Source organism: Pleurodeles waltl, chromosome 10 (genome assembly GCF_031143425.1).
Source record: "Pleurodeles waltl isolate 20211129_DDA chromosome 10, aPleWal1.hap1.20221129, whole genome shotgun sequence".
NCBI lineage: Eukaryota > Metazoa > Chordata > Amphibia > Caudata > Salamandridae > Pleurodeles > Pleurodeles waltl.
Genome location: NC_090449.1, coordinates 691,154,706 through 691,178,839, shown reverse-complemented (window position 1 = coordinate 691,178,839; position 24,134 = coordinate 691,154,706). Strand labels below are relative to the sequence as shown.

The 24,134-nt window shown below is 41.7% G+C and overlaps 1 long non-coding RNA gene across 1 annotated transcript in view; it reads right to left on the bottom strand.

Annotated features, from left to right (window-relative positions):
- The window catches only part of LOC138260806 (uncharacterized), a 92,041-nt gene extending 68,128 nt beyond the window's left edge, over positions 1 to 23,913 (bottom strand). Inside the window, exons 1-2 of the long non-coding RNA XR_011199001.1 lie at positions 23,840 to 23,913; positions 11,323 to 11,406 (exon numbers count right to left, since the gene is read on the bottom strand). This is a non-coding gene — a long non-coding RNA (uncharacterized lncRNA). The remainder of the gene's footprint in view (positions 1 to 11,322; positions 11,407 to 23,839) is intronic.
- Positions 23,914 to 24,134: the final 221 nt, after the last annotated feature.

Genomic DNA, 24,134 nt, shown 5'->3' with positions numbered 1-24,134 from the left:
AGACTTAGAATCACCCCCTTAGTCTTCCCACATCCAGCAATTTTACTTGTGGTCTTGAGAATATTTTTGCAAATAAGGATATTTTGTTTTTACACCTGTGCAAAGTATTAGTTGTTACAAAAACAATTCAGAACAATGTACTGTGTCAATTGAGTGCAACATTTTTAAACTACATTAAAAAACCTCATTATTTTTAGTCTCCTATAATGATTAGTGCACTTTTGTGAACAGTTCCAAAACAGGCTGTGTTAAGTATTATTCACAGGGTTACTGCCTTTCTCTCCCATTCCTTCGTATGTGTCCCACGTCTCACCACTCTGCTTCATTTACTTCATTACCACACTTCACTGGGAAAGGTAATTACAGCTCAAATTAAACTCTATAGACTGTATCCCATTGCTTTTAAACAGCAAAACACGAAGAAGATAATTCTGGAGTATTCAACCCTTGTTTGGAAGATTCATGTTTATCTAATGTGAAGTCAATATTATTGTCTCGAGAAGAGTTAGGGTATTGCTAACAATCCATTAGGAAGCCCGTCTTTATAGCTCTCCTGCTGCGCTCTGGTGCTTCAAGAAGCATTTAACAAGACTAAGATTCAGGTTTCCCTCAGCATCAGTATTCATCCCGTCACTTACTTCTTCCCAAATGTTTAACAATAGCATATTTCACCGGGCTTGGTGGCGGAATATTTTATGATACACAAAAAAGGCTGTGGATTCAGCAAGCTATACTGCCACAGCCTAGTAGATGCTAATAATAGACAGTACTTTGCAACTGGTTACACAAAAATGAAAATAGAGAGGTTTGCTTACTGCAGGTTCTGTATATTTGTTTTACAATTGCTTCTATAGTGAGTTAATTGTATTGTACTTGCGTTCGAATTGTAGTTATTCACGTATTCGGACATTAAAATGGAATCTGTTCTGAACTTTCAATGTTTATATTCAATAATTATTTGTCTAAGTGTGGGGTGAATTGGCCGAAATTGCAATTCGTGGACGGATTAACATAGCCATTTGAAAGAAGAAGCTCAATTTTCACTTGCAAATGTCTTGCTTTTACATGCATAAACAATTCACTAACATTAGTCATTTTATTCCCCCAGACGAGGTATTGCCCCAATATGGTGCAATACTATTGGTGAGTGAATCTCAGAAATGTATGAGTTCATGAGCATCCAGTCACAAAGTCATTCACAACCCAATCGTAGAGTGGAAAAAAGACCTTTTAACAGGTGGAGCAGGTTGAGCACCACCAAACGTGATGCAGGGTGTATGTAAGAAATGGGGCAAATCCATGAGGAAATATATTTTACGTTTGAAATAAAACCATGGCAAAAATGCAATTGCAATTAAGTGAAGGCATTTTTGGTAAGCACGATTGCCGCTTTTGTACAGTTATGCATGTTGAAAGCCTTTTAAGTACATGAATCCAGATTTTTTCCAGGAATAATCATGGAAACATACACAAGTTGCAGATGTCCTGGCACACTCTTTCAAACTTTTATCATTTCCTAACATTTGTAATCCTGCACCCATGTAAGGTAGGAGATTTGGGGGTGCAGGTACCTGATTATTTTTATAATACATAGGAATTTGTAATCCCTGTATCAATTTCAGTCTCTCATTTCTTAATAATCAGCAACTTGTGACACACAGTCACCCTTATTAAAGAAAACGTCCCAGATATAGACTATTATAAGTTATTACAGTCGACCTTACAATGCCTACTGCCAGAGCCAGAAGTTGAAGTGAGAGGCAGGTCAGGTTGCTGAGCATCCTTGAAGCAGCTATTTAAAGCAACACAAACTAACAGCTTTTCTTTCTGATGCTCTATTTTTAGCCAGTAATAAAAAGCAGGGAGAACATGTTTATTTTTTGTATTCCTTAGACAGAGAAAACGTAGCACCTTTCTGTATGTTCCTGCACATTCAAGCTAGTGACACTTTTTTTTTTAACTGACTTGATTTGGACTTTTTCTAATATCTGTTTGCAACAAATATGAACAGGGTCTTTATGTGTTTAATTTTGCACTACAGATTTTATTTTTATTCTTCATGTTTGCAAACATACTTGCCCTTTCATATGAAAGAGTTACACACTAAGGTTTTAAGTGCTTTGTGGGAAAGGCTATGGTGTGACCATGCATCATATGGGTTAAAGTATTCCTTGGCATACATGATAAGGATATTTCAAGTCATCTCAGAGTTCCATAACCCTAGAAAAGAACTCCTCAGTGACTTGCAATATCCGTACAATGTATGGCAGTGGGTACTTTATCCCTTATATTAATCACTTCTTTTTAATTTATATTTTGATCCATCTATCTTATCTGAATGCCCTCAGTCCATCCACCTGTCTTACCTTCTACCTATATGTATGTGTGCCTTTTTGACTGTATTTATTTCCTCTCTTTCCATGCTTATATTACTAGCCTTCCTGTTATAATTCAAAATTTAAAAACAACAAACATTTGTCATTTTGGGGTGCAACGTTATTCTCTCAATGCAGTGCACATTGCTTATGTATGATATCATAGATGGAATCACAAATGATGTCTCCAGTCAAATAGCACATGGCATCAGATATTACTTCAGCAGTGTCACAATGATTTTCATCACTACTTTATTTTTAGCAATTTGTATTGGATTTTGAATGTAAATTGCACAAAACATGCATGGTGGAGACTAGAGCCAGAGTGCCGTTCACAGTACATGGGAAGCTCCAGGCATTATTTATATACAAAAAGGAGGAAGGGAGGAAGATACTGAGGAACAACAATAAACACATTCTAGTATACCATATAAACTTGATTAAACACTACTATCATAGTTTCATTATTCATAAGCGTTGGTGGTGTGTACTAAAAAGGGGGAGCATGGCTATGGAGTGTCTGGTAATGGGTGCAAAGTAAAAGAAAGCAGTGAGCACTTCCCTTTGCATGGTATAAATCAGTGTATCCCTGTGGGAAGTACATACTATGAAACAAGAACAGATGTGTGAAGCCATTATTCGTTATTGTGGAGCAGCTGCAATGTGGGGAGCATGGTCGCCTATCTAAAGATGGGTCAGGAAACAAATGGAGCCAAGCTTCTATGGGAGATTATGATATGTGGCTTCTTAACTCCAAAAATATAGTCCAGGTTTTTTCAAAATTGCACATCAGATCATTCATACTTTTGTCTATTAAATGTTGCAAGCTGGCATAGCTCCATGAAACTTTCCGTATACGGTAGCACATCACTAGTTTTCCTATGTTTCAAGAGAGGTGGAGCACAATATCCTACAATGGGGGAATTTGTTTTGTGGTTGTGGGTCCTGAATTTCAAAGGCAAAATATCACAGGGTCATAACATCACAATTAGAATATGACGGGACTGTGAGAAAGCGGGTTATTGGTTGAGGTGGTGTGAGCCCTTATCAAGCCCTTCTCAAGCAATAATCACAATGCTTTTCAGGGTGAAACACAAACAGTTATTAAATTAACTTGTGCTTAACCCTCTTGTAGCTTGGCACAAAGCAGTCAGGCTTAACTTAGAAGTGATGTCTAAAGAATTTATGCAGCACTTAAACAGTTAAAAAGTGAAAAAACAACAAAAGAAAAATCCCAAACCACTTTAGAAAATAGATCATAACGTGGTAAGTTATTTGACACCAAAATAACAAAAATCCACTCAGTAGAACTGGAGATATGTAATTTCAAAGATTTAAGTAAAAATAGTGCCTAAAAGCATGAGACGCCAACTATGGTTATTGGGTCACGCTGTACCAAGACAAAGTCAGATGTTCAGGCTGACCGCGATAAACTGCGGGTCGGGTACAGGAACCAGGTTAGGTCCAGTTGTAGTTCGAAGGAGTGATGTGGGGGTCCTGAGTCCAGTTGCATCAATCGAAGTCAGTTACGAAGAGAAGCTGTGAGGCAAGGTCCACGTCAAGTTGTGTCGTTCCGTATTTGTTCTGATGCAAGGGTTGCAAAGTGAGATTCTGCAGGGCAGAAGAGTATCTGAACAGTATCAGAGCAGCTGGGTAGTCCTTTTTGCAACATGGCAGTTCTTCTTCTGAGTCTTCCACAGGTCAAGAAGTGATCTGAAGAATTAGGTCTGAGGGTCTACTGTTTATGCCTGGTGCTACATTGAAATGAAAGGAACTTCAAGAGTCCTCCTCTTACAGAAGTGTCCGTCATTTTCTGTCTAACTCTCCTGACCATAGCTTGTCGTGAAGCACAAAAGACTTGTGTATAACCCTTTGTGGGAGTGCTGAGGCTGAGTCATTGTGATGTGTAACTGTGGTAGATGACAGCTCCTCCCCCTCATCCAAACAGAGATGTCCTATCCTAACAGCACGTACTCCCTCTTTGTCTCAGGGCATCACTTGGCAGACAGGACTCTGGACAGAAAGCCCCAATTGCTGGCAGAGAGAAGTCTTTGATGTCTCTGAGAGTTCAACAACATGAGGCAAACTCAGTGCAAGCCCTTGGAGATTTTTCACCAGTGGGAAGTCACACAAAATTCAGTCTTTGTCCTCTCTCAGCCAGAAGCAGCTACTGCAGGCCAACCCAGGAAAGCACAGTCACAGGCAAAGGGGCAGTAATCCTCCTCCAGCTTCTCCAGCTCTTCTCCTTGGCAGAGGTTCCTCATGGTTCCAAAAGTAATCTGATTTTCAGGGATTTTGGGTGCTCTTCTTATACCCCTTTCTGCCTGTGAAGTAGGCCTACTTCAAAGAGATGTCTCTGTTGTTTTCAAGATCCTACATTGCCCAGGCCAGGCCCCAGACACACATCAGGGGGTGGAGACTGCATTGTGTGAGGACAGGCACAGCCCTTTCAGGTGTGAGTGACCACTCCTTCCCTCCCCTCAGCCCAGATGGGCCATCAGGATATGCAGACTACACCCGGCTCCCTTTGTGTCACTGTCGAAAGGAGAGGTGCAAACAGCTCAACTGTCAAAATTAACCAGACAGGGAATCCACAAACAAGCAGAGTCACAGAATGGTTTAAGCAAGGAAATGCCTACTTTCTAAAAGTGGCATTTTCAAACTAAGGGCCATATTTATACTCCGTTTGCGCCGGATTTGCGTCGTTTTTTTTAACGCAAATTCGACGCAAAACAAACTCCATATTTATACTCTGGCGTTAGATGCGTCTAGCGCCAAAGTTCATGGAGTTTGCGTCATTTTTTATCATGGACACCTACTTTGCGTTAATGATATGCAAGGTAGGCGTTCCCTTCTAAAAAATGACTCCGAGGCATGTGCGCCGTATTTACACTCCCGGGCAAAAATGACTTCCGGGAGTGGGCGGGTCAAAAAAAATGACGTCCAGCCGCTTTTGTGTCGTTTTTTAGCGCCTGGTCAGGGCAGGCGTTAAGGGACCTGTGGGCTTGGAAGGAGCCCAGAGGTGCCCTCCCATGCCCCCAGGGACACCCCCTGTCACCCTTGCCCACCCCAGGAGGACGCCCAAGGATGGAGGGACCCATCCCAGGGAACTTAAGGTAAGTTCAGGTAAGTATTTTTTTGTTTGTTTTTTTGTGGCATAGGGGGGCCTGATTTGTGCCCCCCTACATGCCACTATGCCCAATGACCATGCCCAGGGGACATAAGTCCCCTGGGCATGGCCATTGGGCAAGGGGGCATGACTCCTGTCTTTGCTAAGACAGGAGTCATTTCAATGGGGGTTGGGAGTCAAAAAAAATGGCGCAAATCGGGTTGAGGCGAAAATTTTGCCTCAGCCTGACTTGCCCCATTTTTTGATGTCCAAGCTCCATATTCCCCTACGCCGGCGCTGCCTGGTGTAAGTCATTTTTTTTTACGCACACCAGGCAGCTCCGCCGGCTAACGCTGGCTAACGTCATTCAAATAAATACGGCGCCCGCATGGCGCTTCAGAATGGTGTTAGCCGGCGTTAGATTTTTGGACGCACAACTGCGTTGGCGCAGTTGTGCGTCGAAAAGTATAAATATGGCCCTTACAATCTAAAATCCAACTTCACTAAAAGATGTATTTTTAAATTGTGAGTTCAGAGACCTTAAACTACATGTCTATCTGCTCCCAAAAGGAATCTGCAATTAAATAATATTTAAGGCATCCCCCATGTTAACCTATGAGAGAGATAGGCCTTGCAACAGGAAAAAACAAATTTGGCAGTATTTCACCATCAGGACATGTAAAACACATGAGTACATGTCCCACCTTTAACATACACTGTACCCTTCCCATGGGGCTACCTAGGGCCTACCGTAGGGGTGCCTTACATGTATATAATAGGAAGGTTTAGGCCTGGCAAGTGGGTACACTTGCCAAGTCAAATTGGCAGTTTAAAACTGCACTCACAGACACTGTAGTGGCAGGTCTGAGCCATGTTTACAGGGCTACTAATGTGGGTGGAACAACCAGTGCTGCAGGCCCACTGGTAGCATTTCATCTACATGCTCTGGGCACTTCTAGTGCACTTTACTAGGGACTTACTAGTAAATCGAATATGCCGATTATGGATAGGTCAATGTACACCTACAATTTATACAGGGAACACTTACACTTTAGCACTGCTCAGCAGTGGTAAAGTGGCCATAGCAAACAAAACAGCAAAAACAGATTCCAGCACACAGAAACAACCTGGGGACTAGAGGCAAAAAGTTAGCGGAGACCATGCCAATGATGCCAAGTCTAACAAGGAGCAATTGTGAAGATGGTACATCTTCAGAAACCCTTATATCTGTTCCAAAATATCATAATACATCTGACCAAAGCAAATTTTGAACAGCTTAGAATACTGATGATTCGGTTGCCATGAGGAGCTGATGGCCTAGGATTTCTTGGAGGAAACTACAGCTTTCATATGAACAAGGCAGTTTTTCTGCACCAAATTTTGAGTTGTACTGTTATGCCCCCCAGGCACAGTTTGTGCACTATTGGTTTCATCCCAATAAAGGGGCACTTCATAGGGACTTGGAAATGGACCTAGCAGCAACCCCACCGTCTGTGCATACTTATCAAAACATGTTGCCCCACTCATGATATAGGTGTAATGAAAAAACTTCAAGCTAAAAATCTATATACTCTTGACTCTCTCTTCATTGCCAATATGGGCATCGCGCTTGCTCAATATGTGAATACTGCATCCCTAGTCTCTATGGAAATATATATATTTATACATATTTTTCTACCAATGAACCCGTATGAATGGGAATTGCTTAGATCAGTTAAAACTTACCCTAGTGAAACTTAGTTTGTTACCCATTTCCACACCACAATAGTCCACCAGTTGATAGTACTCAGTGGAACTCTCCATGAAGAGTAAATGGGAGGCAGATTTGGGGTGGATTACTGATGTGCAATTTTCATTCTATTGTCGGCAAATCAAGGATATCTCATGAAAAGGCAAACAATGGCTTCACAATTGATGCTTGTACACAGAGCATAGTATGCCCCTGCATCTATGCAGTGTTTTGGTCTGAGAGCTGAGACTGCTGGAAATGTAGTTCCCCTAATGCAGACATTTTCATATGGCCTGGGAAGGCCCATTGATATTTGCATACTGGCAAAATCTTCAGACTTAACTAGGAGAGATTATTTCCTTGGACTTACCTGTCTCCCCATTGATAACCCTGCTGGGATGCATCAATAATGTTCAAACGCCATGTAGGAAACTGACTGTAGTTGTACTCTTGCTGGGTAAGCATAGATTTGCCATGCAGTGGAGAAGAGATGGTGTGCCCTGCAATGCGCTCTGGGTGTGAGATTCACTTGCTCAGATAATGCTGAAACCTATGGTACTTTACTGCCAATGGCCTCCAGACCTAAGGCAATTTGGGGCCCGCTACATACCTATTTTGATAAATAAACAATAATGCTTAGTCACCTGTGGAACAGTGATGGGTGACAATGTGATACCCCTGCTGAATGTCTGTGTACTGTTTATCTGTGCATGTTGTAACATCTATACTGCGATCCTCTAGCTTTTAGAAATGTGACCACTGAGGGGCTACTACTTTTACAGTTAAGCTCACAGATGTTGTAATTGTTTGTTCTCTTGAGGCAAACGTCTGTAACTGTTAAAAATGAAAATAAAATTTTGTATATATTAAAAAACAAAGGTTACAGGCTACAGGAACATTATGGTTAGGCTCTGATTTTACACACATAAAACCATAGAAATTCAGCAGTTATAGTTACAGTTATAATTAACTGAAGAATCTCTAACTTGTGTCCTATAGTAACTATTAGTTGTGCCCCGTCATTGACAGTTTTCTCATTAATACATTTTTTGCAAATGTTGCAGTGATATTATCAATGATGTCATAGAAGATGTCAGGACTGACGTAATACGTGGGATAATTAGCAGTGCATGGTACGAGTTATCTTTGGACACAAGTTTCTTGAAATAACTATAACTATAACTGCTGAATGTCCTTGTGTTTATATGTGCTAAGTCTGAACCAAACTATAATGTCCCTATGACCTTAATTTTTTAGTGAATTTCTAAGGTTTTCTCAATTTTAATTCCTAACTATAACGTTCCTGTAACCTTTGTTTTTTTCTGTGAATTTTGACTGGTTTTTAATGCTATTTCCTAAGAATAACATTCATGTAACCTTTGTTTTTTTTCATAGGATCCAAGGGTTTTTTAATGTAAAGTAATAATTAATTACCATATGTTAATCCAACCGTTGCTGTGCATGGTCTTTGGCTGTGCCTGACTGTGACTGGCCCACCTGCAGCCAATCCCTCCCTGCCATGGCTTTTGCTTGTGCACATCGGGGGTGGGGTTTGGTTGGCCTCAGGGCCTGCGGCCAAACCTCCACGTGCAGCCAACCCCAGGCGGGCGCACATCACCTGGCCATGTGCAGTTAGGAGTTAGCCACAGCCAACTCCCCCAAAGGCAACCAACCCACAAGCTCCACCCCAGGCTGCTTTTGGACCTGGGGACCCCATTCCCTGGGGCCAAGCAAACTATTTCGGAGGGGCGGGGCACACTGTCCCCCTCCCCAAACCAATTTTAGCCCAATGGACCCCATCCCCCAGCAGCATATTTGATGGGGAGAGGTGGTAATTCTATGCCTAAAAACTTTGCTAGACATTTGAAGTGAGCAAATTTAGAGGGCCACTGTTGTTGTAGGGTGCTCTACATAGGAGCTGCTATCTACATAAACAAGGGAACTACCCAGAGTTTTCTGCTTCTTTTTTGCATAATTTATGCATCACTCTAAGCCTGAAAGGGTATTGTTTTGACTTCTATTGGGTGCTCCCTTGTGTTTGGACTAAGTTAAACCTCTTTGAAGAGCTGTATGACAGTAAAACACTTATCAGGGGTTGCTTTTATTAATTCCAGGTTGGCTTGGATGGTATATTACCCTTCCAAAGTTATAACACTGTGTCTGGAGCGGTTTTTTACAGGTCAGAACAGGACTAGGACAAACAGGATCATACCCCTTAAGCACCAGGGTGATCTCCACAGGTACTGCAATAGATCCAGAAGTATCTCCCAGCCTCCAAAAGGGGAGGAATGCAGGGCCAGCTTTCTCTCTCTGTAGCCTACTCCTTTGGTTTTTCTTTTGCAGAAGTTTATGTTATGTTATGTTATGGAGGCAGGATGAACAAGTACAAGGCTATTTAACAAAGACATCACAGGCTTCTTTGATGATAACGAGCAAGAAATGTACTATTTCAACAAGACATATTAAAGGGGCTATCAGGTGAACAATGCCACTGGACTTCTCAGAACCCATGCAGGCATCATCAAGCAAAGTAATGTTCTAGCATGCTTACTGTTGGTGACTGTAAGAGCTACAGCCAGGGAAAAGAGAACTGCTTTTCTTTCTCTACAAAAGATTCCCCCCGTTAAGATTAGAACTTGTCTCAGCACATATTATGTAAATAGCTCATACACTTCAGTCATTTCTTTGTATTCTAGTACATTCAGTTGAGTTGTCCATTACAAATCGATGGTTGCACAATCTAAAATGAAAGATAAGAAGGACTGAATTGCATAACTAGCACACCTGACAATCCATCAGCTCTGAAATACAAACATCTGCAATAGTTTTTTTCAGAACAGAAGACATTTTACTTATTAGGGATACTGCTTTAATGTTTCTATTGCATAACACCTGCTGCTTGTTTCAAATACACTTCAGGTTATTAACCCCACAGCTAGAGAAGAATTATCTCTCCAGCTCTTACCACATCTTCATCCAGGATCAGCTCACTGTGCATGCCCTCGCCTCTGCTGCACTTAACATTTTAGTTAAAAATCCAATCACACTGAAATGTAAGTAATCATTTAGGAGGAGACACTTGGGAGTCAATAAGCATTGTATCTAACTAAGGTTATGAAAAGCTGTGCATTAATCATTTTGTAAGCCCGGAGCACTCCCTAATTGGAGTCTAAACCAACCAGAGGTGGCGTCATCAGCCTGAACCTTCAATTATGCCAGTCCCAAATGTTTGTAAAGCTCTTGCTAGAAGGAGCTCCTTGTTAGGGAACTGAACTTTGCAATGCAAAGAAAGACTCTTGATGATTATAGGTAACCCAGAGTAGTGCCTAGGAGCACCTCTGTTGTTTGCCTCAGAACACATATTGGTGTGCTGGCCCTACATGCAAAGGGGCATTTCACAGCCTGAGACATGAACCTGGCAGCTGACCCTACCTACTCTAAAACATCAGTCCTCTCACTGAGGCTACCAATCTCTGCCATGGTATTTGCTGGCCACTCAACTAAGTCTGAATTGGTGCAGAGTGCAGTTGATCAGAGATATCCAACACAGAATCAATAAACAAAGCGGCATATTCACAAAAAGTGATGCATCACTGTGTTGTGGTAGCGAGTTGTCAAAAATAGTTACGATGCGCAAACATCGCTAACTACACCATAGATGCGCTGTATTTACAATACAGGGTGCCATAACACAAGGACCCAAGGTGTGTCAGAAATTCTGACACATCCATGGGAACTTTGTCATAATGAATCAGCCCCAGAAAAGGTGCATCGCTGAAGTTGGCCTCACATTTGATGCAACTTCAGCGATGTGTGAAAATTCAGAGGCGCTGCGTCAGTTCTGACTGACACTAGACTAATGTGTTGGGACCAATGTGAAAGACTGCAAAATAGTGGACTAGAACCTTGTACAATCTAACATTGATCTAGGATGTGGTGTAAGCAGTATGGCTATGTGTCACTTTACAGTGGGCAAAGTCTACTTATGTGCATCTGGAGAACTGAGTATATGTGACATAATGAGCGATAGTTTTATGTGAGTCAATGCAAGTATATGTTGCAATGTTAAGTGGCAATATTTGCAACACCTACCTTATTTTTGTACTTACCTATTGTCCTTTGTCCTTTGGAGTATGCAGATCTGGACCTGCGGACCCCTTCCTCCATGGGGAAGTGACAATCCCGACCTGTCCCTTTAAAAAAATACACAACATCACATAACCTTGCTGCAGAGGGTGATGAGATCATAGGTGCCTTGGTTCCAGGTTGGTCAAGTCGTCCTACACAATGATTGTCACATGTGAAGACCTACTGCAACTAGTGTATGTGAAATCAGACATAACATCATCCAGGGTGTAAAGTGACTCCAAGTTGTCAGATTCCTGTTTTAATATACAAGTACAAGGACTTTATTCGACTTTCAACAAGTCATAAAAGTAACAATAATTTACATTTTGATAAACAATAAATAAAATACAATAAGATAAGCTAAAATCTTAGAGATTAAAAAATAATAAATAATCTAAAATAGTTCAAGTTATGTTGGTAGCCCCCATGCACTTTCTTGTGCTTAATACAGAGCATAAAAAATTGGCCAAGGTTCTGCACATCTCGATAGATGATAATACCTGAAGGCAAGTGTACGCGGTGCGGCACTGAGGGAGATTGATTAGCCTTAGGAGAGGGGCTACTAGACGCTTTCTTTGCTTAGCGTAGAATTTGCAAAATAAAACCACATGGAATGTGGTTTGTTGTGCCTTTGCGTCGCATGGGCAGGCCTTCAGGGTGGTGCTCCAATCATTCATGGTTGGGAAGGTCACCAAACGATGGAATATATCCAGCCTCATTCTAGTGAGCACAAAACGATGGCGAGGATTTATCACGTTCATCAGATAAGGCTGAATAGCCTCCGTTGACAAGATTATTTGATTGTGACTGACGGTGGACTTTTTTGATTCAACCTCCCATCGTAGATCTTCTAGATATTTTAGTGCCATAGCACTCAGGTCTTTCCTAGAGATTGTTTCCAGGAGAGCTGGATTTGTGTAATAAGCTTTGTTGCCCATGTTTTCAAAGAAAGTCATGATGAATTTTAGCCATGGCACCCTTGTTGCGTATGTAGACTCCATGCAGTCGGTCAAAATGGCCTTATTTAGTTCAGTGTGTTCCGAGGTCCAAATTTTGTGCCATAGCAGTAAGGGTTGGATCTTTATCAGGTCGGTGATAAAGGGGGATCCTAGTTCTGAATGAATTATGTATGATGATGTGCCTTTTGGTACCATCAATATATATCTTAAAAAGTCGTTTTCAGCCGTCTGTAGCAGATTACAGTCTGTGTATCCCCAGATACCGGACCCATACGTGACTGCTGGGATGCACTTAGCTTTGTAAATTTTTATCATGTTTGGCGGGGTAATCCCCCCTATTCTTTTAGAGAAAAACCTTAAGGCCATCGTTGTTTTAATATGCTGGGATTTTTTAATCTTCCTACAGTTAACCCAGGAGCCCTGATTGTCGAACATTATGCCCAGGTAGGAAAAGGTGCTTGCGGTTTCTACTCTCCCTTCCGCGGTTGTAATATTGTAGGGTTTGCCGCGTTTCCCACCACAATTCATGATGAATGTTTTTGAATAATTGACAGTAAGACCCAATTGTGACATAAATGTAATACAAGTATTTAGTAGTTTTTGTAAGGCTAACGGGGTCCTGGCCATTAAAACTGCGTCATCTGCATAAAGTAAGACCGGGACAGGACGGTTGCCTATTTGGGGTAGATCTTTACAATTACTAACCAGCACATTTTCTAAGTTGTTTATATACAACGAGAACAGGAACGGGGCGAGGACGCAGCCCTGGCGCACGCCTCTAAATATGCCAAAAGGGCGGGTGCTCTCCCCCTTTAGGCCGTACCTCACTCTTGCTCTGGACCCTGAATACATGTCTCGTATAAACTGGATTATTGCTGGATCTACCCCCATGCTGGTTAAGATGTCCCATAACTTGTCATGTAGTACGCAGTCAAATGCTGAGGATAAGTCAATGAATGCCAGGTGCAAGTTGCCTTCTCTGATCTTAGTATACTTTCCTATAATGATACTTAGGTTCAGGCTTTGTTCCACTGTCCCAATGCCTTTCCTGAATCCGTATTGGACAGGAGACAAGACTCTCTTGTCTTCTGCCCAAATTTGCAATCTGTTCAGGATGATTCTCCCTGCTAGTTTGGCTGTTGAGTCCAGCAGGGAGATAGGTCTGTAGCAGGCTGGGTTAAGACGGTCACCTTTTTTATATATAGGAATTATATTGGAATCTCGCCAAGATGGTGGGGGACCTTGTGTGCAGATGGCCCTCAATGACTGCGTTAATAGGGGGCCCCATAGGTGGATATTGGCCTTGTATACATCTATCGGGACGCCATCGGGGCCCGGGGCTTTTCCTGGTTTACTTAGAGATATGGCTTCCTCTATCTCCTTAAGGCTGAATTGAGGGGTTATTAACAGGCGAGTGCATTGCTGTGGGGCTTGCTCGTGTTCGTGTAATGTAGGGTTCTCCTTGCTGACTCGGGCATATGTTTTGGAAAAGTGTGCGATCCAGACTTCTTCGGAGATCGCTATTTCCATTCTGCGGGAATCTCTGTCCCCGAGCATAGGTGAGTTGATTGTTTTCCAGAAAAGAATATTATCTTTTGTACGGCTAGCTGTATGTAGAGTTTCCCACAGGGTTCTTTTCAAAGACAATTTCCTTCCCTTCATTGCTGTTTTATATTCTTGTCTGCACTTTCGTATCTCTGTTAGCGATCTTATTGGGGCTTTTAGCACCTTTTTCAGTTTCCTATGTGCTTGTGAGCAGTTATAATCAAACCATCCAGTAGCCCTTTTTTTTCCCAGGTTACCCCTTCTAGTAGTAAGGGCTTTCTTTATAGATTGCAGGATCGATATAAAAGCGTTCACACATCGTCCTGGATCTGTGTTCTCACTTAGACAATCTGCAAAAGCATGCTTCGAGTTACTTAATAGCTGCTTGAGGAAGAAGTCAGGGTCGATCTGTGACCATTTAAGGGAGTATCCGTTACACGACATTAACTCAGTATCGTCTAACAGGCTGATCTTGTCGTCTCTGTCAGCTGTTACGGAGGTTATTAGAAGATTGAGGCTCTGGGGGTAGTGGTCACTGATTGCGATGTCATGCAAGGTATATTTCTTAAGGTAGTGTGAGAAGTGGGTTGACATTAAAATGTAATCGATCACAGTATTTGCTCCCCTTCCATTGTAAGTTGGATAGAACTTTGGTTCAGCAGTGTGTAATTCATTTGCAAAGGATAAATTATGAGTTTGTGTCAGTAAATTAAGTGCGTCTCCTTGGGTGTTATGAGCAAAGTGGAGAGTTGTGCCAATGCCCTCAGGGTCCCAGCCACATACCTTATCTGAGGTTTCTTTGCAGGGGTGGACGTTAAAGTCACCTCCCCAGATCATGAGGATCTCACGACTGTTATTAGTATTAGCAATTTTTTTAAGGTCATTACCCATCTCCAGTAAGGTATTAGCAAACTCTCCTGAGGGTGCATTATTATAGAAATTAATGAGGACTAGGTGAGTCTTATTGTCCAAGTTGCCCTCTATCATTTGGTAATATAGACTCGTAAATTTCATTTCTAAATTTAGTAGTCGTACCTTGTTAGAGATATATGTGCATAGGCCCCCTTTTGGTCTGCCATGCCTAGACGGGGCAGCTGAGGAGTGAAATGTTTTATAACCATTAATGTGAAGGGGGCTCGTCATCCAAGTCTCTTGGAGACATATACATGAATGTTTTTCTATAAAGTTCACCCAAGCCTCATTGTCTATTTTGTTATTTAAACCTGCGATGTTCCAGAATAGTAGGGCAATCTCTGCTTTCTGTTTGGGGATGTCTTGCTGGTCCACTGGTGTACCCAGAGGTACGATGTCACCTGGTGACTGGGGTAAATATCTGGGGGCACTATTTTGTATTGAGTGGCTATGGAGCGTGTTTACTATGGAGTCTGTTGTATGGGATGTAAGTTCTTTGCTTGGTGTCCGTCCTGGTTTATGTTCTATCTGGGGTAATTCGTCTGGAGCTTTCTGGTTCATACTGAGTCAATCGATATCTTCTAGAGTCCTAAGGGGGTGGAATCTGTTGCGCCCCGTTGGGAAATCTAATGTGTTAGAGGGCATTCTTGCTAGTTGTAGGCCTGTGAAGTTGTGTCCCTCTGGTTTTTGGTAGAAGAAACCTAGGGGTAGTAGTGAGATTCCTTGAGAAGTGACCTGTTTAGCCCCTAGATTACTTTAATATGACTGCATCAGTCCCTATGCCTGGGTTTAGGAGGCGTAGGCATTCTGATGCATTGCAGGCTTTGAGAGACGCATCTGACAGAAGCGTCAAATGAGGATATTCTTGTAAATAACACTGAGTCAGTTGTGAGTGACTTTTTCAGATGGAACACCCACTCTGTATACATTAATATCTTTGTGATGCAGCGAGATCCAGTACTGTTTTTTTCCAGACGAGGACCCCAGAAAGTGACCCATTTGGCCAAATACGTCATGTTGTAAATAGGGAGCTAACAGAGAGCAGACGCTGTTCAAAGAAAATGATGCAACTACGACGCAAGCTCCTTGTAAATATTGTCTAAAGAATGGCAGGTGAACTTGTGGTTAGTCCCAACACTTATGTGGGGTTTATCAATTCATATTTAATTAGCACAAGATTTGTGACATTTGTTATGGCTACTCTGGAATAACCACCCATGTGTCATACACCATTACTGATTTAACGGATGCCCTGACATAAGGTACCCTTTCTGCAATATTATAAGCATAGAACAAATTAAGGTAGCCATGTAGGATATGTAATGTTGTCCATGACGGAAGCTGTCCCCACTTTGATAGTTATGAGCCTATGAGTCTGTCTCATGCATGTACTTGACATAATGGTGGCACTGGCACCCTGCCCACAATTACATATCATGGGCCTAGCACGCTGTATGTTAGCCATCCAGAGCATAATTTGATGTTTAGGGACAACATTTTTTTTTTCCATATTACTTGTAAAGGTGATAGAAATTGGGTTGTTGGTTGACTGGGGTGTGAGCCCTGGCCAAGCAGCAAACACAAACGTAGTCTGGGTAAGGCATAAGCAACCCCAACCTCTAGTTTTGGAAGGAGAGTAATGCGACATAAGGACAGTTGGAAATGCCTACTCTCGAGTGGTTTTTTGACTGATACTGTTTTTGTTTTCACAGGAAGTTCCGAGGTGTTACCAGAAAGGGCAAGGATGGCCATGCTTTAAATTCATACCTCTACTTAGTGACAGAGAAGTGATATAGAAAGGTGGGGTAAGGGGTCTGAGTCCAGACGAAGGCCAAAGACCCAGAGTTACAACAGTAGGGCCGAAACATGTTGGTTATAGCAGAAAGGGGCATAGGACACTCATTTCCCAGGTACACATCAAACTAGTTTTTAACACTGCCAAGGGGGACCAAGAATAAAATTAGGGAAGGTAGCCTAATAGACAGTTTTAAATTCATTTTGCGCCGCGGACCACTTGTAAAATGGAGCATTGGCTCCATATAACACACTTTGCTCCACCTTGAGCTATGGTCTGCACCAGAGTGTTGTAGCATGCTCTATGCTGAAGGATGCCACTATTTTGTGGATGAGGGCAATTTTTAAAAATCACTTGGAGTTCCCTAAATCAAGGGGGTTGATTTTGCTTAGTTACCGCTTTCCTTTCTTGTGGTTGCTTTGACATTTGTCTAGGAGGACAAAGGAAGAATGGTATCTCTCGCCCCTTGTTGTGAGTATAGAAAAAGGTTTATTTTGTCATGTCGACATGCCAGTGTAAAATGCACACACAGGTTATGCAGTGGCAGACCTGAGACACGTTTTAAGGGACTACTTACATGGAGCAATCAGTGTGGCTAGCCCACTAGTAGCATTTAATTTACAGGTCCTGGGTGCGGGTAGTGCACTTCACTAGGGACTTATAGGTAAATTTAATATGCCAACTAGGGAATAAACCAATAATACCATGTTTTAAATGTAAGGAGTGAGCACATGCACTTTAGTACTGATTAGCAGTGGCAAAGTGCTCAGAGCCCTAAGGCCAAAGAATTAGGTACAGCAAAATGGAGGAGGAGAGGTAAAAAGCCTGTTGGAAGACCACCCTAAGGCTGAACACCCTAAGACTGATGTTTGAGTGACAGTTTATGCTGATTAAGGTTTACTTACTGCTGATATGATTTCCTTGGTGTCCAACTGCACTTACTGTTATTTCTTGACTAATTTTGTTTCATTTGATACTTTATAGTAATTTAGGGACAGATGTATGAAAATATTTTGCACTCGCAAACGGTGTGAATAGCTCAATTCGTCCGTTTGCGAGTGCAAAAAAGTGGTCTGCAATGCATTAAAGGCATTCGCAGACCACAAAGCAGAAATCGCTAAATTTGCAATTTATTGCGTTGCGACCTGGATTTTGCGAGTCACAATTTTCGATCTGCAAAATCCACATCGCAAGGCGATGCTGCAAAAAATCGCAAATTGCGATTTTTCGCAGAATGGCATTTTGCACATGCAAAATACCATGATATGAAACCAGGTGGTAACCTGGTGCAAAATGTAAAACTGCAGTTAAACTGCATTTTTAAATTGAACATGTAAAGCACACATGCCCTTTTGGCATGTGTGTACCTTACATGTTGCAAAAAAGGATTTTGGGGTGCAGCAGAGGGGGCCTTAGGCCCCCAGCACCCTGGGCTTTTGCATTTCCAAAATTGCGATTTCTGGTTCAGAAATCGCAATTTTGGAAATGCAAAAAATTTGCAGCTATGGGCCAACAGGCCCATAGCTGTGAATGGGGCCGTAATCGCAATTTGCGATTCGGTAATAGCATTTGCGATTTGTAAGAAATCGTTATTACCGAATCGCAAATGTGATACATGGCACTTTGCGAGTCGGAAATAGCGATTTCTTAAAAATCGCAATTTCCGAATCGCAAAGGGCTGTGATAATACATCTGGCCCAGAGTTCCTTATGACATTTTTGTCACAACTGCTCCCTCAGACTAATGGTTGCAGTGTAGGTGTAACCTTTCTGATATGCCTCATATAAACCTAGGGGGTATCTAGGAGAGATTTTTCTATAGCCTCATAGCCGGAGGTTGTAGGCTATAAAGGCCATTAAAGACACGCTCTAGCGTTAAAGCCCCAAGCCAAAGGTGAGTGTCTTTAACAAGGGAGGTGGACTTTGATGCCCTTATGGCTCAGGTACAAAGGGCTATAAGTCTATTAGAACATTTCACCACTAGAGAGCAGAATGTTCTAATAAATAAAACAAAGGCCTCACAGAGAAGAGGGGATTTTGAACTCCCCCTGGCTCCGTGAGGCCACTGGAATATTGGAGCTCCAGGCTTCTACCAGCCATCAATGTTAATGGAGCTCCCAACATTCCCATGTTCTAATTTAGTGTTGGAGACATTGAGATCAGCCTAACCTGAGGGATAACTCATATGTCTCCTGCTCCAGATTGAGATTCTTGTAACTTTTCCACGATTCACAATTTTAAATGTATTTTCAGTTATAATCTACATGGAATCCAGATGCTACATACTTGGAGAGTGTTAGAAGTCCATATCAATGTTAAATTATAGATCACAGTTATTTGACATGCCTGAAATACGTATGACTTATCCGCCAATTCTTTTACAAGAGTGCTGCAAAATTTATAAGTCAGTGTCACTTTTTACATTTGTTTCAGCAAGAGAACCCCATAAAAACCCTCATAGGGGATGCTGGATTTTCTCGCTTCTGTTACTTTATGAATTTTGTGGTTCCTATTTACACTCCACCACTTTCAAAGATCAACAGCTGCCCCTGGAAAAACCTGCCTTTAAGACTTACAGTCGGTCATTTCTTTAAATGTTTCAAAATATTAATCAGTCCACAGACACATACCTTTTTTTGCTGTGTTAGTTTTAGTTGATTGACATTGTATACATCTTAAATAAGGCATGGTTCTGGGCATCTTTCGAATTATCTAGCATTATTCAACCCCTGCTGGTCTACAGGTCAATTCATTGATAGCACACTATGAGGACAATTGTAGTGCTTAGTTGTAAGGAACGAAGCTGTACATATTATCAATACGTTATCGGTTCATGATAAGCAACGGGCACATACACAAATAAATAAAGGCAATTTTGAACACCGTTGGACCACTCAACAGGACAAAGAGTTTCTCTATGTTTTATTAAAATAAGTGATTGTCTCTATCAACCATTGGTTTATTTGGTGATTATGATAATTATGGAGTTATGCATAAAGCATAAATAATAATTTATCTTTAATTGTACACTAATTTTGGGCCAGATCTACAAGAAAGTGGCGCATCGGGCACCACTTTTCTTGGGCCACTCTTGCCCCACCTAATAAAGCCATGGTTATGCTGTATTTACAATATGGCGCTTCAATGCATTTGTTTCCACAATAGCATCATAGTTTATGATGCTATTGTGGCACTTTGCTGGATTAGTGCCATAAATGTCACAAACAGACGTTACAAATGCCGAAATAAATGTTGCAGTGAAATCTTGTAGATTTCACTGCGCCACTTTTTGTGTCCTCCCTGCCTGGGAACACCCCTATTGCATACATTTGTCGTTGCAACACTTTGTAAATATGGCAAAGGAGAATGGCCTCCTTAAAGCCACGTTAGAGTAAACAAAATGATGCTGGTGTGGCACTAAGAGCTGCTAGGGTCTTGTACATCTGGCCCTTTGTATTCATGGCACCATTGAATTGCGTCAGAATCTTTCTAAAATAGGGAAGGTAATTTCCAAAATGTCTGTTCTGAAAACACAAAGCAGGGCAAGATAACACGTAGTGCAAGCAGTTTTCAAATTGAATCTATTGTATGGAATGACAAACTCAATAAAATGAACAAACAAACGACAATCATTAAGGGGTCATCTCCACTGTTTGCAATATGATTATATTTCCTCCAACATGTAAATATTGAATCAGCTCAATTTACTGATAAAAATGGTTTGCATAATTGTGGTGATAGGAAGGATTATTAGTCATCACCTCTGTTGAAACCAGTTCACAGACTTGCTCGGACATATTAACCAGAGATGACACAGGGAGAGCCTCCGAACTTTATCCCTTGATAACTGTAAAAAATGTAAATGTGCAACAGAACAAACACTGACTGATTAATAGTGCGCGGCTGGAGGAATCTTTCACCCCATAGCGGCCTGCAAGTTTCTCAGAGCAGGACGTCTATTATCACACAGGTACATTCACATGTTGGCCTATTGTTTTTAATACAGCGACTGAAAAGAAGACAGAATTGCTTTGAAACTGGCCACAACTAGATGCTGCCTTTCCCCTTGGATGGCTTTACACAAATGCCACATTCATATATATATGGTCAAACTTATGAAATTTTGGTGCAGGGCAGTGCTACCCTGTGTCAAAAGGACAAGGCAGGAATGTGCTGTATTGAAGTGATAGGGCTCATTCCTGTCCCTACCAATTGTGCTAGTGCAGTTTTGGCAGCCTAGAGATAATGCAGGCACCCTTGCACCATGATGTAAGGGTGTCTGCATTGTCAACAGGATTGTTATGTGCAGGGAAGGGTATCTTCCTGCACAAAAACAATCCCAGAAGGATTCTTCCACTTTCTATGTGTGCTGCGGAATTCAGCAAACAGAGAAAGAAAAAAAACACAAGGAGAAATTAAGATATTGCTCCTTGTTGCACCTCCCCTGGGAAGGGTGCAAGGTTTTGGCACATCTCATGTTTACAGGCTCTTTTAAATCTGGGTATACATCAAATTCTCTGGGTGTTGCATGGCAAAACCCACAGTAATGCCCATTGAATGCATCCCTGGTGCACAGTAAGGCAATCCTCACTGTCCTCATAGATATGGTTGAGAGGTTTGTGCTGCTGCTGCATCACTAAACGTAATGCAACTGCGACTCAAGCCTCTCATAAATATGCCCATAGCTTCTAACAGATATGCTGCTTTACATCGTAGTGGAGGAGTATGATTGTCCATTTGTCCTTGACAAACTATCTGAAAGTGTTTTGATTGAAACTTACTGTTTGACCTGACAGCCTTAGGGTGGTCACCCCCAACTTTTTGTGCACCTCCCTCCACTTTTTTTGCCAGCGTTTTTGCTGGTTTTAGGACTCTGCACACTTTACCACCGGTAACCAGTGCTAAAGTGCATGTGCTTTCTCCCTTAAAACATGGTAACATTGGTTCATACCCAATTGGCAAATTTGATCTTCTTCTAAGTCCCTAGTAAATTGCACTACATGTGACCAGGGAATTTGGATTGGATGCTACTAGTGGGCCTGTAGCACTGGCAGTGCCACCCACATAAGTAGCCCCTCAACCCTGTCCCAGGCCTGCCATTGCAAGGCCTGTGTGTTTCACTGCCACTTCGACTTGGCATTTAAAAGTCCTTGATAAGCCTACAACTCCCCTTTTGCTACATATAAGTCACCCCTAAGGTAGGCCCTAGGTAACCCATAGGGCAGGGTGCTGTGTAGGTAAAAGGCAGGACATATACATGTGTGTTTTATGTGGGCTGGTAGTGGAAAACTCCTAAATTCATGTTCCACTATTGTGAGGCCTGCTCCTTTCATAGGCTAACATTAGTGCTATCCTCATATACTGTTTGAGTGGTGGATTCTGATCAGAAAGATCACCGGCCACTATAAGCCCAGGGGCAACAGGGTCTTGTAGACTTGTTAGTATTGTTTCTACCAATTTGGAAGTCAGTGGTTTCTTAGAGTGAGTGTCAGGATATATATATACAGATTAGTTACCAGAAGTGGCCTCGCAATCTCTTTATGCCAATTTTACCGTTTAACTACCAAGATGTTTACATTGTCCACTTTAAATTCCTGTTTAAAAGACATTTTCTACCCCACTGCAATAAAAGTTGCCAAACCCTCCCTTGGGTGCTCAAACATTTTCACCTTTTGTGCTGGAGAATAGAAACCTATATACTCGTCTACTGGAAAAGGTTGTGTAGCTCAGGTCTCCTGCAATGAAATAATTTAAAAAATCATTTAATAGACTTGTTAAGTCTTTTTGTTGATTGTTGAATTCACCCCATTAGTGGCCGGATGATAGGCTTATAGTGGCCGGTGACTTCAATATGAAATTGTTGTGGCCTTTTCGATAGAGAAGAGCTAATTTTGCAACAGGATCATTTGTGGGCAATCTCACAGCAATCAGGAGGCTATAGGTTCTGGTCCTACAGATGGAAAAGCAGTTTCTTTGGTTACAAATTTTGAGGCTTTGGGTCTTAGATTCCTGAATGGGAGATATCAGCAAGACACCTCGCCCTCAGTCTTTCAGGAATACACTCAACAATGTATTACACAGCGGTTATGTTGCCTTTACTAAGTTTGGTAACAAAATATCAGATCATAAAGACAGATAAGAGTGACCATGGTCAGCAAAGAGTGGAGATTAATTATTATTACCCTACACACAAACCAGCAGAATTAGCCACTGCTAATTATAAGAAACTCTGCTGGGGTGAAGGTTTGATTGATGCTATTGCTGCTAATGCAACTGCTTTGTTTAGCGATTGTTTGAATAATGAATCTGTTGATCCAATAACTATGTGGTCACATTTTTTAAAGATGTTTATGGCTATGTTTTTCACTAAAAGTCACTGAAAACCACATCATTGCTGAGTGTTAGGGACATAAATAAAATTAAAATCTCGGCCTCCACTATTAAAATAAGAAGGAAATGTAATAGAACTGTAAGATTAGTTAAGAAGCAACTATGGAACTGTCAAATTCATAATACCTATCGGAAGCAAATCTGGGATCACAAGACCTTGAGAAGGCATGCCTTCTGGGCTGAGTTGTTATTTTTAAGTAAAAAGAGTAATTCACAGGGGTTTTGGAAAATGGGGAATGGGCTGAACAAAGCTCCAATGTCCATAACAAGTTCTGATATATCAGAATTGGTTGGGTTTGATTTTAACATATCACTTTAACCAAATATAACAGGGTTGCAGTAACCCTGTCAGAGAACAATGAAACGGGCCAATGTTATCATACCCCGGGGGTCCCAGTGAGGGAAAAAGGGTCCAGACCCATTTTGGAATCCGGGATATCCGGGTTAAAGAAAGAACAGTGACGGAGGAAGGCGCGAGCACAGGAGGAGAAGGCAGAGAACGCTGTGCAGAGTGAGGAACCCGGTGCAGTGATCCCAGCGCGGGACAAAACGAAGAACCCAGCCACGTCCCTGTAGGGGACGTGGCTCTTGCAGGTATGTGCATGTATACCGGGCACCACAGGATTTTGGTGGAAGTGGGGAGGCAGGAAGAATAATTTGTGAGACGAGAATCAACAGAGGGGAAGAACTCCTGTACACCTGGGTTTGCACTAAAAGCACTGCTATGCTTTAGGAAATGTTTTATACGCACACACTATAAGGTGACTATACGGGGTCCCGCCAATACCCACACTGGATTTTTTTTTCTTTTTTTGTTTCTCCTCACATTGTTCTGACCGCTCCTCCCCACTTTATCAATTCTGCATAACAAAAAAGAAAGCGAACTGGATCCACTTACCCTTTCTTTCGCTGATTCTAATTTTCCGCATGATTCCACCAACCTGGGAGCCGAACTCCGGATGAGATATACCTAAAAGAAGAGATGAAAATGGAGGATTAACAGAAACAACAAACAGCGAACACCCAACGACCAAAAAGACAAAAGAATAAAAAGAAACAGAGAGATACTATAAAGAGACAAAGACAATGAACTAAGATCTTTTACCTTTGTGATACAGCATTACAAATAAATTCATCCAGTAAAATAACACAGGTTATAGTAATTTCTGTGTCTTCCATAAACAAAACCCAAA